The sequence below is a fragment of the Mizuhopecten yessoensis genome, unplaced genomic scaffold (genome assembly GCF_002113885.1).
Source record: "Mizuhopecten yessoensis strain PY_sf001 unplaced genomic scaffold, ASM211388v2 scaffold1501, whole genome shotgun sequence".
Classification (NCBI taxonomy): Eukaryota; Metazoa; Mollusca; class Bivalvia; order Pectinida; family Pectinidae; genus Mizuhopecten; species Mizuhopecten yessoensis.
The window spans coordinates 139648-150885 of NW_018404078.1; positions in this window are offsets into that span (position 1 = coordinate 139648).

Sequence of the window (11238 nt, forward strand, 5' to 3'; positions counted from 1 at the left end):
TTTTCTAACCTTTGCAAACTTTAAACTAAAATTCAATATCGAGTCAGAAAACTTTTTAATTTATCAAAATATATGCCAATCAATTAAGCAAAGATATAGACAATTTAACTTTAATTTAACTGCTGAAAACATTGTTGAACGACCATTTATACCACACCATATCAGTGTAATTATGAAAAGCAAGAAAGGTTGTAAAGACATGTATATTACCCTGAATAATAAAAATAAATGTTCGAATACAGCTGAAATAAAATGGAAATTAAAAGAAAGTTTTAGAAACATGGACTGGAAACGATTGTATAGCATTCCTTTTAAATGTACAACAGATACAACACTTCAGTGGTTCCAGTATCGGTTACAAAATCGCATTCTCCCACTAAATAATTACTTGAAAACTATTGGTGTTTTGAACAATAACCTTTGTAATATGTGTAACACTGAAATTGAAACTATAGAACATATTTTCTGGGAATGTCCTCATTCTTTCAGACTTTGGCAAGATTTGAAAAACAAAATATACCTCAACTTAGATAAATTAATTGATTTTAGATTAGAAACAGTACTATTTGGAGAGACAGAAAATGTTGCCTTACCAATTAACTTTATTATCCTTTATGCAAAATATTATATATACACTGTATCAAGAAAAAAACAAAGACTCAGGTTAGATGGTTTGATTGAGTTTCTAGCATTCCGATATAACATCGAAAAATATTCAGCCTCAAAAAATGTACGCAACGAAAAATTTGATCAAATATGGTTTGAATGGAAAGATATTTTTTAACAGATTAAAAAATCAAGTTAACACAATCCATACATCTTTGTATCTTTGTTTATATAATTGATACCCTTTCTCTTGAAATGAATATTTAAATTTCATCTTGATTTTGTAATCTGATTAAAATAAAACTGCATATATCCGGTATGTTATGGTGTGAGTGGAGGTATGTGCTATTTTTTGTTTGTTTTGTTTTATAATTATCTTTTTAGCGGACATAAGAACCTGTATGAAAACCGGTGTTAAAATGCTATTTGAAAATTGATGTCAGTATATGTCCATGTCAATGTGAATGACCACATGCATGTGTCATAGAAATATTCATACACATGTGTATATATATAATATATGTACATCTGACACTGTTTGCACAGTGTATTTATTATTGTTTTCTCAACTGCTTTAAATTATGCTTGCATAAGGATGGATCTGATTCAATGTATGTAAGTCTGTCTCAATGTATAAATGTATGTACTGTCTGTCTGTGTGTCTGTCTGCCTGTCTGTCCTTGTGTGTGTCTGTTTTGTCTGTCTGTCTGTCTGTCTGTCTCATGTATATATGTATGTGTGTGTATGAGTATATATGTGGGTGTATTTGTATGTGTATTATGTTTTTTTGTGTATATGGTACTATATGTTTATCATTGTTTGTAATATTATGTTGTATATGGAATTTGTTAGGGTGTGAAAGAAGTATGTTTTGTGTTCTTGTCCTGTACTCTATTTGCAAATATTTTGTTTTCCCGTTGCCCTTCCTATTTATTTATTTATAGTTTGACTGATGGATGTTGAATGAAAACCCTCCTGCATGAGGACACCATATTGTTCAGGGGCTGACTCCAGGGCTCCCCAACCNAAAAAAAAAAAAAAAAAAAAAAAAAAAAAAAAAAAAAAAAAAAACATGGAAGCGAATTTTGATTAACATGGAACAAGCGACACCACGTGTTCAAGATTATGAACTTTGATTTTATAAATTTGTCATATTGAACCTACGTACCTTTATCCTAGATGTTAAAACTTTCAAAGGCAATCTTCCATCTTTTTTGATAATCGTCTTTTGATGGCTATCTATTGGTTTTATGATGTGGTAACCATGGTTTTCACAAGTCCAATTTCTGGGGAAATCAGTTTTTGAAAAAAGTGTCATTCTTCTAAAATATGTATTCAAAATTAGTTTACAAATATACATACATATGTGGGTGTGTTGTGCAGGATGAATCCGCTATCCATGTTAATCTGAGACATGCCCGTTATTTTTAGGATCAAGCCATTTCTACTGTACTCTGCTACATCGGTGTCTAGTTTGTTAAGTGCCTTAGACATGAAGCCGTGGGCAAAAAATTAATGTCTCCTTTTTCGTTTCAAGGTATACTTAAGAAAATGAAATGCATTGTTTGAAAATCAGATAGCAATATTTCATTGAACGATTTTAATAGAAAAGGGTATTAAATATTATTTTAAAAAAAGCAATCTTAGGCATAGTGCATACATAATATATAATCAGTAATGCACATATTTATCATATCCCATTATTATATAATAAAAGTTTCGCCTTTTGACAGTATAACATGAAGGTACACAGCATCAACTTCTTCATAGTATGTGAATAAATATTGGTCCCTTCATCAAATAGATGTTAAAATTGGGTCATGAAGATGACCCAGCTGATTGCCGTCTTCGTCTCTGTTTATCGAATCCCATTCTCTCCTTACCTAGATGATTATTTTTATTTTCCTGACCTTCCAGTTGTCCTCCCTTTCAAGCTTTTTCGACTTGTTCCAGGTTTTGATGTGGTTGTGCGTGTTAGCATGGTCTGTAATGGTTGATCAATTGTACTGTCTGCCCGATGTTTTCTTTGTATTTCTAGTGTATACTTGCTGATTCATTGTTTCTATTGCATAGGCGTGTTGATGTGATGTTTGCGCATCACTCTTGAAAATGCTACGGACACCCCTTTTATGTATGGAATGGTGACCATCCCATTGGTTTTTTCTCTGTGTGTTTTTCCGTTGTTGTTTCTTTGGGCCATTAGCATAGCTTTTATTTTTATTTTTGTTTTTTGTTTACTTTCCTTATCGACCATCCACATGTTTGTAGGGCCTGTTAGATATGTCACTTTTCGATTTCCATGTCTTCATGTTCAGTTACGATGTTTAAGCATCTCTGCAGGAGGGTGCGTAATACCCCCAATTTCTGATGCAATGGATGGTGTTACTTGAGGTTGAAGTTCTTGTTTGTGTGAGTGTTTTTTCTGTAAACCAGCAATTTTATGGAACCGTCAGCTCTTCTTACGATAACGGTATCCAAAGAAAGAAATAATGCCGTCTGCCTCTTCTTCTGATGTAGATTAAATGAAGCCTGTATCATCCGCCTGGTTTAGGTGAGTTAATTGGTTGTTTCACATATTTTACTACGTCCAAGATATCATCGACATATATTTTTCATAGTTTAAGACGACACTCCATTGGATAAGTTGTGTTGGCTATCTGCCCAAGGTGCTACATAAACAAACTGTAGTTTTCTATTTTTATCTGTATCATTCTATTTGTGTTTGTTTTAGGAATGTTTGCACCAAACTAAAAGCTAGATCAAGACAATACAGAACGTGCACAGATGTGGGTTGGATTCGTATGTAAGTATCAATTCCATAGTTTTGTTAACACCTTTCCATATTTTCATCAGAACATATTTCAAGACGTCACACTAAAATATGACATTATTTTTCAATTCATTAATATTGAGTAATTCAGAAAGCTATTTAATACAAAGATGGAAACGATTGAACTTCATAGTAATCTCAATGACTCTAACAAAGTGATGAATTAATTATACAACTGATTTATATCAAAATGATAATCAAATATTATATATAGGAAGTTAATATATATTCTTGCAAGACTTTATGCTGACACCGTTTATGTGAAAGACTTGGTTATGTTGTGAATTTAAATATGTTAATTTGTAATTTTACAAAGGTTTTACACATATCTTCCTCCTTCTGCTTAATGACTAAATATTCCACAATTTAGATATTGATTTTACTCGTTTGACCTTTAGTACAAGTTATGAGTTCTGAATGGAAAAACATTTCAAATGGAGCATTGAAATGGTTAACGGGAGCAAACCCTTCCATCCTTTCGTTTATGATGATATCAATTCATTCAAGTTGTAAGTAACAGGCAAATTACACTGCATTTTTTAAATTTATTCCTAAAGCTAAGTATAAATACATTCCGTTGCCGCTAGAAAATGTAAAATTAAATGGTAAACACTATACGGTTCTAGTAAGATGCCAAATCCTGCAAATTGTACATATGATGGGATATTAATTGTCTGGAAGTTGGTCAACAGTGGAAGAACTCTTATAAATAAGAAATAAATAATGAAACTAGAACGCCATGCTATCAAGGACCATATGAATCACGACCTTAGAATAATATTTGTTGTTGCAATATTATACTTCGAGTGCACTTCACTAAAATGGTCGAGTGGCGCAATGAAAAGCGCTTTCTGTTTTCAACAAGACGGCCAAGATTTGCCTCCCTAATTGGATATGGAAAGGTGTATGGTTACCTGCCCAACCACGTTAGTTTTCTACCGGTACTACATTATCGTCCCACATCAAGACCCCTTGCACGCTGTCATCCGGGGCTAAAATGAGTCATTGTTATGCGTTGATATTACTTGCTTCAGAATTGTTGTCAAACAAATTGAGTTTATATATATGTGTATAAATAGTTTTACTTAGACTGAATATAAACTCCTATGATATTGCCTTGAGATCTAAGTTCTGTAACGATATCTTACCATTAATCTGTGTTGATCTGATATCTGCAGTTTATATAACTGACACAATAATTATAAATGTCCACATTTGCAAGACAGTGAATGCCTTACTGGGGCTTATATTTTCTGGAGTAATATAAAATCATAGAAATTAAAACTCATTTTAGTGTATGTAACGTATATGTTTGTTCAATGCAAAGATCAGCCAGCTCCAATTGAGGATCAGTTGTATTTAACATTATAATTGTAAAGTCATCACAATGATGAAATCAACACATGGGTCGTGGCATTAATAATATATATGACTGCTATACGATCTTGGTAGGGTTATATAATGGCAATGCCAATGATTGGTAAATGAAAGAGTTGATAGGAACATATAAGTGCCAAGTTTGATCAACATGAAAGAGGAACAGTATTTGAAACCAGACCCCTGAATTGTTTTGTTGTTGAGTCCAAATATTTTGAGCAGACTTAGTATATGGTCTGGGTAATGGAATCATAACCTATCGCAGGTTTTGCGAGATGCTCAACCCGGATATTGGTCATTGCAGGTTTTGGTCAATATTGAAAGAGGTCCACTATGCACTTTGGACTTTGATTCTATAAAATGTCAATATGTTGTTAAGGCTGAATAGAGAATCTCGGAGAGTGGCAGCATAAGAGACATCCGCAGCAGATAACAATATTTCGTACCAGTTAATGGTTCATAGTGGAATATAGATGGCAAGTCTGATTAACATTGAAACGGGAACGCGATTGGAAGTAGACCCTTGTTCATTGATTAATACAACTACCATTCCTGTAATATATAGACAAAGAAATGGCTACCCTAATAAGAGTTTAGCACGAGGCTTAGTGATTCAAAATAGAAAATACATGTCAAGTTTGATCAACATGGAAGCGAATTTTGATTAATATGGAACAAGGGACACCACGTGTGCAAGACCATGAGCTTTGATTTTATAAATTTGCCATATTGAACTTACGTACCTTAATCCTAAATGTTAAAACTTTAAAAGGCCATCTTCATCTTTTTTGATGATCGGCTTTTGCTGGCTATCTAATGTATATTTGTATAACTTTATATTGGTAAAAGATATGAAAATGAAAAGTAAATACAATTGATAGATATTGATGGTACATTTCATCTATTGCTGTTGTTGACCTATATAATGATCTTCGATGAAACTGTATATTGCTATGGGAAATGTTAGTGAAAGGTGTTCATGTTATATTGATCATTACTGGTGACTGATTTAAAAGATAATCTTTTGCATGCATATCGACTTTTGCAATAATACATTTACATTGTTTTAAGACGCATAATCTGCAAAGGAAAGAATTAATCCGCAAAGGCAAGATTCGTCGCATTGATCGATATTAGCGGTCTAATTGGCCTACGATCTTATAATAGCTTAGACCTTAGAAGTACATGACAACCAGCAGTTTGTTTAATAGATGTTCTCCTTATTACTTATCTAGTGATAATGATACAAGTAAACCTCTCCAATGTATGGATGCATAAGATACTAACTGTTCTATACATTAGTCGTCAATTTGTGTTTAGCTATCGTATATGCCCTTTCATTTTGTTGGGATTTAAGTATTTATCCGTTAACTGTTAGATGTTATAGAGAACCAATATAAGTTTACGCATTTTTGCGATTATATTTTAATAATCGATAGCAGTAGACCATTGTAAATCTAAAAATGTTAAATCCGGACGGTCGATTATCAAGCCAATGTCTTTGGAGACAGATTGGATTTTTTTTCTCAGCCCGTTAAGGGGCATGGAAGTGGGCATGTGATCACCTCTAATCAGCCATCTTACTACGTATTTATAACAGTGGTTGTCACAGGACGTACACGTTGTAACAAACCGTATTATGGGAATATGACGTCATTTTATGCAAGTACTCAAAACCAGTCTTTAGATAACGTATGTGTTGTGCCTATGTATACGACATATCTCCGTTTGGCGTCAGTGTTGAATAAAATTAATATTCGTTTATAAGCTTATGTCGATCACTGTTGTTAGTCCGGATATTGGAATGGGGAGAGGGGGCTGAATGTTGGAGAAAACCGGAGCACCTGGAGAAAACCAACAAAATTTATTATTTGTTCACTTGTGCTGTCGTTGGTAATTAATTTAGTGTCTTCCTTCGGGAAAACTTATTAAAAGTAACAGTTGCATATACATCATATACGTTTGGATGTTTTCAGACGCAGTATCCGTTGTCAGACCAAGTTTGTCACCTACTATTTAACAGAATACTACTGCTGTGATGGCTGGACAGAAACGATTGACGGCAACGAAGTATGCACAAAACGTATGTAAAATTATATGATTATTCTAACGTTATACTACTATAAGTAATAACAGAAATGCGGCAAAGTTAGGTAAAACCGTTCATGTTATTATCAATTTAATGTAATTATAATCTTCATCCTCTTTATAATTTCAAATATTTTATGGATTTCTAATTGTATCCATTACCGTCTTCATATTTTTAATTGATCTTTATATTTTCTGTTTGTTACTTAAACGGAAGAGTTAACTCATGTTAATATTTTTACAAATACTAACTTTACTTATCTAGTTGAATCTTTGTTATCTATATTTGCCATTTTTTACCTACTATTTTCTTTCTTTTGGTTTATCATTATTTTGTTAAATATTACCCATAAACAAGTCATGTATTGGTAGTCCGATAGCAAGAGCACAGATACTGATCAATGCCTTCAAATCTGGCTTGAATAGAGATTACTTTTCACGGTGTGTAGAATGTACATAAGCATTTTTTCTCCGTTTATAACGTCAGTGTGATTGTTATTCTTTATCGACATTTTGCTGGCATGTGATTGACGGTGACTATTAAATACTTGTCTGCCTGTAGAAGTCAAGGGAGGCAGAACAGCCTAGCAGTCTATTTATGTATTAACAACACTTGACTTCATTATAATTTGCCTCATAAATATATACATGACCCTGACAACTGGACAGTTTTACGCCGGTGGAATGACAAATACGAAAATCCACTGCAGATTGAAACTTTGTGAATATGAACGTTTATTTCGCAATTTTGTTTTTTAGAATAAATATGCAAGGCTATAGTTTCATGAAGATATAATCGTCATAGCATATCAGTTTATTAATATGTCCTGTTCCTTTGATCAGGGCACTCATTATTACCTTAGACTAAATTACTCAGTCTAACGAGATTCTACTGTGTACTTTGTGTTTAGTATTATTTATCTTTGCTGTATGTTTCGATATCCACAGGTATCCCACTGCTTCATAACAGTAAGTACAATCAATCATCTACTCATTGACATTTATATTTACTGATTTAATGTATGTTTAATGTCAATTTAGCTTAATAATTTAAGGTTTGTTCTCATATCTTGTAAAGAGTACCTTTTTAAAGGGGATTATGGTGTATAATAAAATGATGCATGACGCAATCTTTTATATTTCATTTCTCATTGTAATAAATAATGCATATGTTATATTTCATAATAAACAAGACAAAGGTTGTAAGATGAAACAGAAAAACTCAGGAAATGGAAAAGAAAGCGACCACATATCAAGAAAGGAATTAAAATTGGAAAATAGGAAGATGAGATCGTAATTACACAAGATATGAATACGAAACGCAGAAGTGTAATAACAATGATACTAATTCGAGGTTCTAATATACCGCTTTATCACAACCTAGTTCGTAGGTCGTCTCAAAGCGGTTCACAAATCATTATCCGCGGTTATCGACCTTTGCAACCAGCCAATATCTTTCTCAACTCCCTGGGGAGCACACATCCGGTGCTGCCAGCACAGCAAAACAGCTCTGTGACCTGACTCGAACCCGCAACACTTCGGTCACCAGCCCGGCGTCCTACCACTAGACTACCGTGCTTCCTAAACAAGGTGTATTTCCTGCCACCACATGTGTTCCTCATCACCGAGTCTGCACAGTTAAATATACAGTGTCAGTAGATTCAAACGATGTCAGTTTTTAATTACGGAATACACAGAGATGGCATAGATTGTAGTAGGCAAATGATAAGGTACGCACGACTTCTTCAGTGTAAAATGAAGCTTTCAATGTAGAGAATCGTCGCTAAATGGTTATTGGATATCCCAACCCTTAACACCATTAAAATGTTTCTTTCTATTGGTATGTATTATTGAATTATTGTTCATCTATTAGCTGTCACATCATACGACGAAGTCCCTTCCTTGGCATGGAGAAGTGTATCATCAGATGAAGAAGTTATAGATGATAGAACCCTACCTAATGGGGTATACACTGCGGGAGAATTCTTTGATATCGTCACCACAGAGGTAGATGCCACAACAATAGGTTGCGGGGCAAAACGGAAAATTTGGATGAATGGTAGGTAAAAAGTTTTACAAATGTAGTTATGGAAATTTTGTATTCACTAATGCAATTTGCTCAAGTTTTAAAGATCTCATATAAGAATTGTATGATATTTCGACAAGCAATATTCTTTTTGAATTGCTGACAATATTGGGAATGCAACGAGAAAACAATGTTACTAAAGGATGGCAAGTCTATTTGCATCCACTATGAAGACACATAATCTCTCTCCGGTATTTACCCCTAAAGGCAATCAATTGCTCGACACCAAATAAAGGTTTCAGACAAAACTGTCTTCACACTATGAGCTATCTCTTGTCATCTCATCGTTTTAATTTCGACTGTAGTTCAGACAATTTCGATTTCCAACTTGTTTAATCTTTTCAGAAACAAAGTTGTAGACTCTGCTGTTGGCTGTTTTAGTCCCCGATGTTTGCTTTAACCTCGATGGCCAGTTATTTCTTTGAAGTTGTGGCACGGTTCATGATGAGCACACTTAAAAATGATCACTTTAGAATTAACCAATACTCTCCTAAGATCTATTCAAACAATGAGGGGTTTATAAGCCTGCCCCCCAGTTTTAACAGTAGTAAAGACATTTTGAGCAACGAGTCCTAGAAGTACGAAACAGTTGCATGATGCAGTATAATTCACTTTTGGCATACTGCATATATTACCATGTATATGTGCGGTCACATGTGTGTTTGTTACATTCATCTGACGCCAAATAACGTAATATAATACCTCCCTTTACGCCCAATATTATGATAATATTGTTGTATCAATAGTGTTGTTGATGATATCAGTGTATTTTGTCTTTCTCATTTGTAGTTACCCGTAGTTATAATAAATGTGACTTGCAAATTTCTTTCTGCAGACACCCTCCCGGACGCCGACGGCTCATTTCATAACAGAACTATGTGTGTTACTGACGCTGACACGAACAATCCATGCAAGGATTCGTTTACAATTGCGGTCCATAATGGTGGAAGTTTCCGCGTCTATGCCTTAGAAACATTCAACAGTAGCAAATACGGACTTGAGAATGACACTGTTTCCTATTGTTTTGGTGAGACATTTAAATACAACAAAACAACCCTAATCCAAACTGCACGAGCTCAGGTCTTTTGATACCTCATTCAGGTCAGTTTGGAATAATCTGATAATACGATCTTCCGATTCCAGTAAAACCATGTCACCAGGCTCTATTACAATTTTACTGCGATTACTATACATGTATATTCTTCGAATGATTTAGATTTCACCATGAATTTTCCTTGATCCCTGGGAACTTTTTTTTAAGATGTATATATAATTGATGTTTTTATAACATGACATAACCTATAAAATAAGATCATGGCTACATTTATAGTATTAGTTTAATAATAAGCACGCCAATGATTGGTAATGATACTTTTCTAAGAATCGAAATCAGTTACAACGGTTAAGACAAAAAGATAATATTGTATACCAACAGATCTATCAATATCAAGGGATCCCTGTTCTGCAACGATACCGACGTCACTTCCGGGGCCAGAATCCCATCGACCTGGTAATACTGACGTCATACAAAGTGACGCACACCTGAGTGATAACTGGTATAGTGTTGAACCGTACCAGATCGTCACAAACAGTCCAGATTTAGACTCGCCCATTCGGTGTGGAGCTAAATACCAATTATGGATGAATGGTGACGTATATATGTTTGTATGTCTAAGCATATCACAAATAATGTAGGTAAATAACGTATGAGCTATATTATATTTAGAAAGGTTTATCACATACATGTCTGTACAAGTAATGTTTGTCTTGTTATCGTTATGTACTGTCCATTTTAGAGGTACACAGTATGCTGTAGTTCTATTTGAATGCATTGTGCCTAAAACTTTATAGATGTTAGATATTATGACGTCATCATAGAAACAATCATGTGACTAAACACTCGATCATGCATCTGGATAAATTGCTTGCAATTTTCCAATAAAATGGTTTTAGTTCTTCGACTCGTTTCGATTGCCTGCGTTGGTATTGATAAATTTAAAATAATAGTTTAAAAACTATAAACGGTGACATAATTTGTGTTTTATTACTACCTCCATATAGCTGCCGACGTCGTATATTGACTGCTTCATTTACCAAATGGTTTTATAATTTCTAAAGTGGCATTTAACCATACATTTGATAAATTTTACTAAATATACTCCAATAAGATTTCAATAATATGTATTTTTCATTTTTTAATTGTGCTCAGATTTTTATTCTTAACTTTCCCGTTTTAAGCTGGCGCAAACCT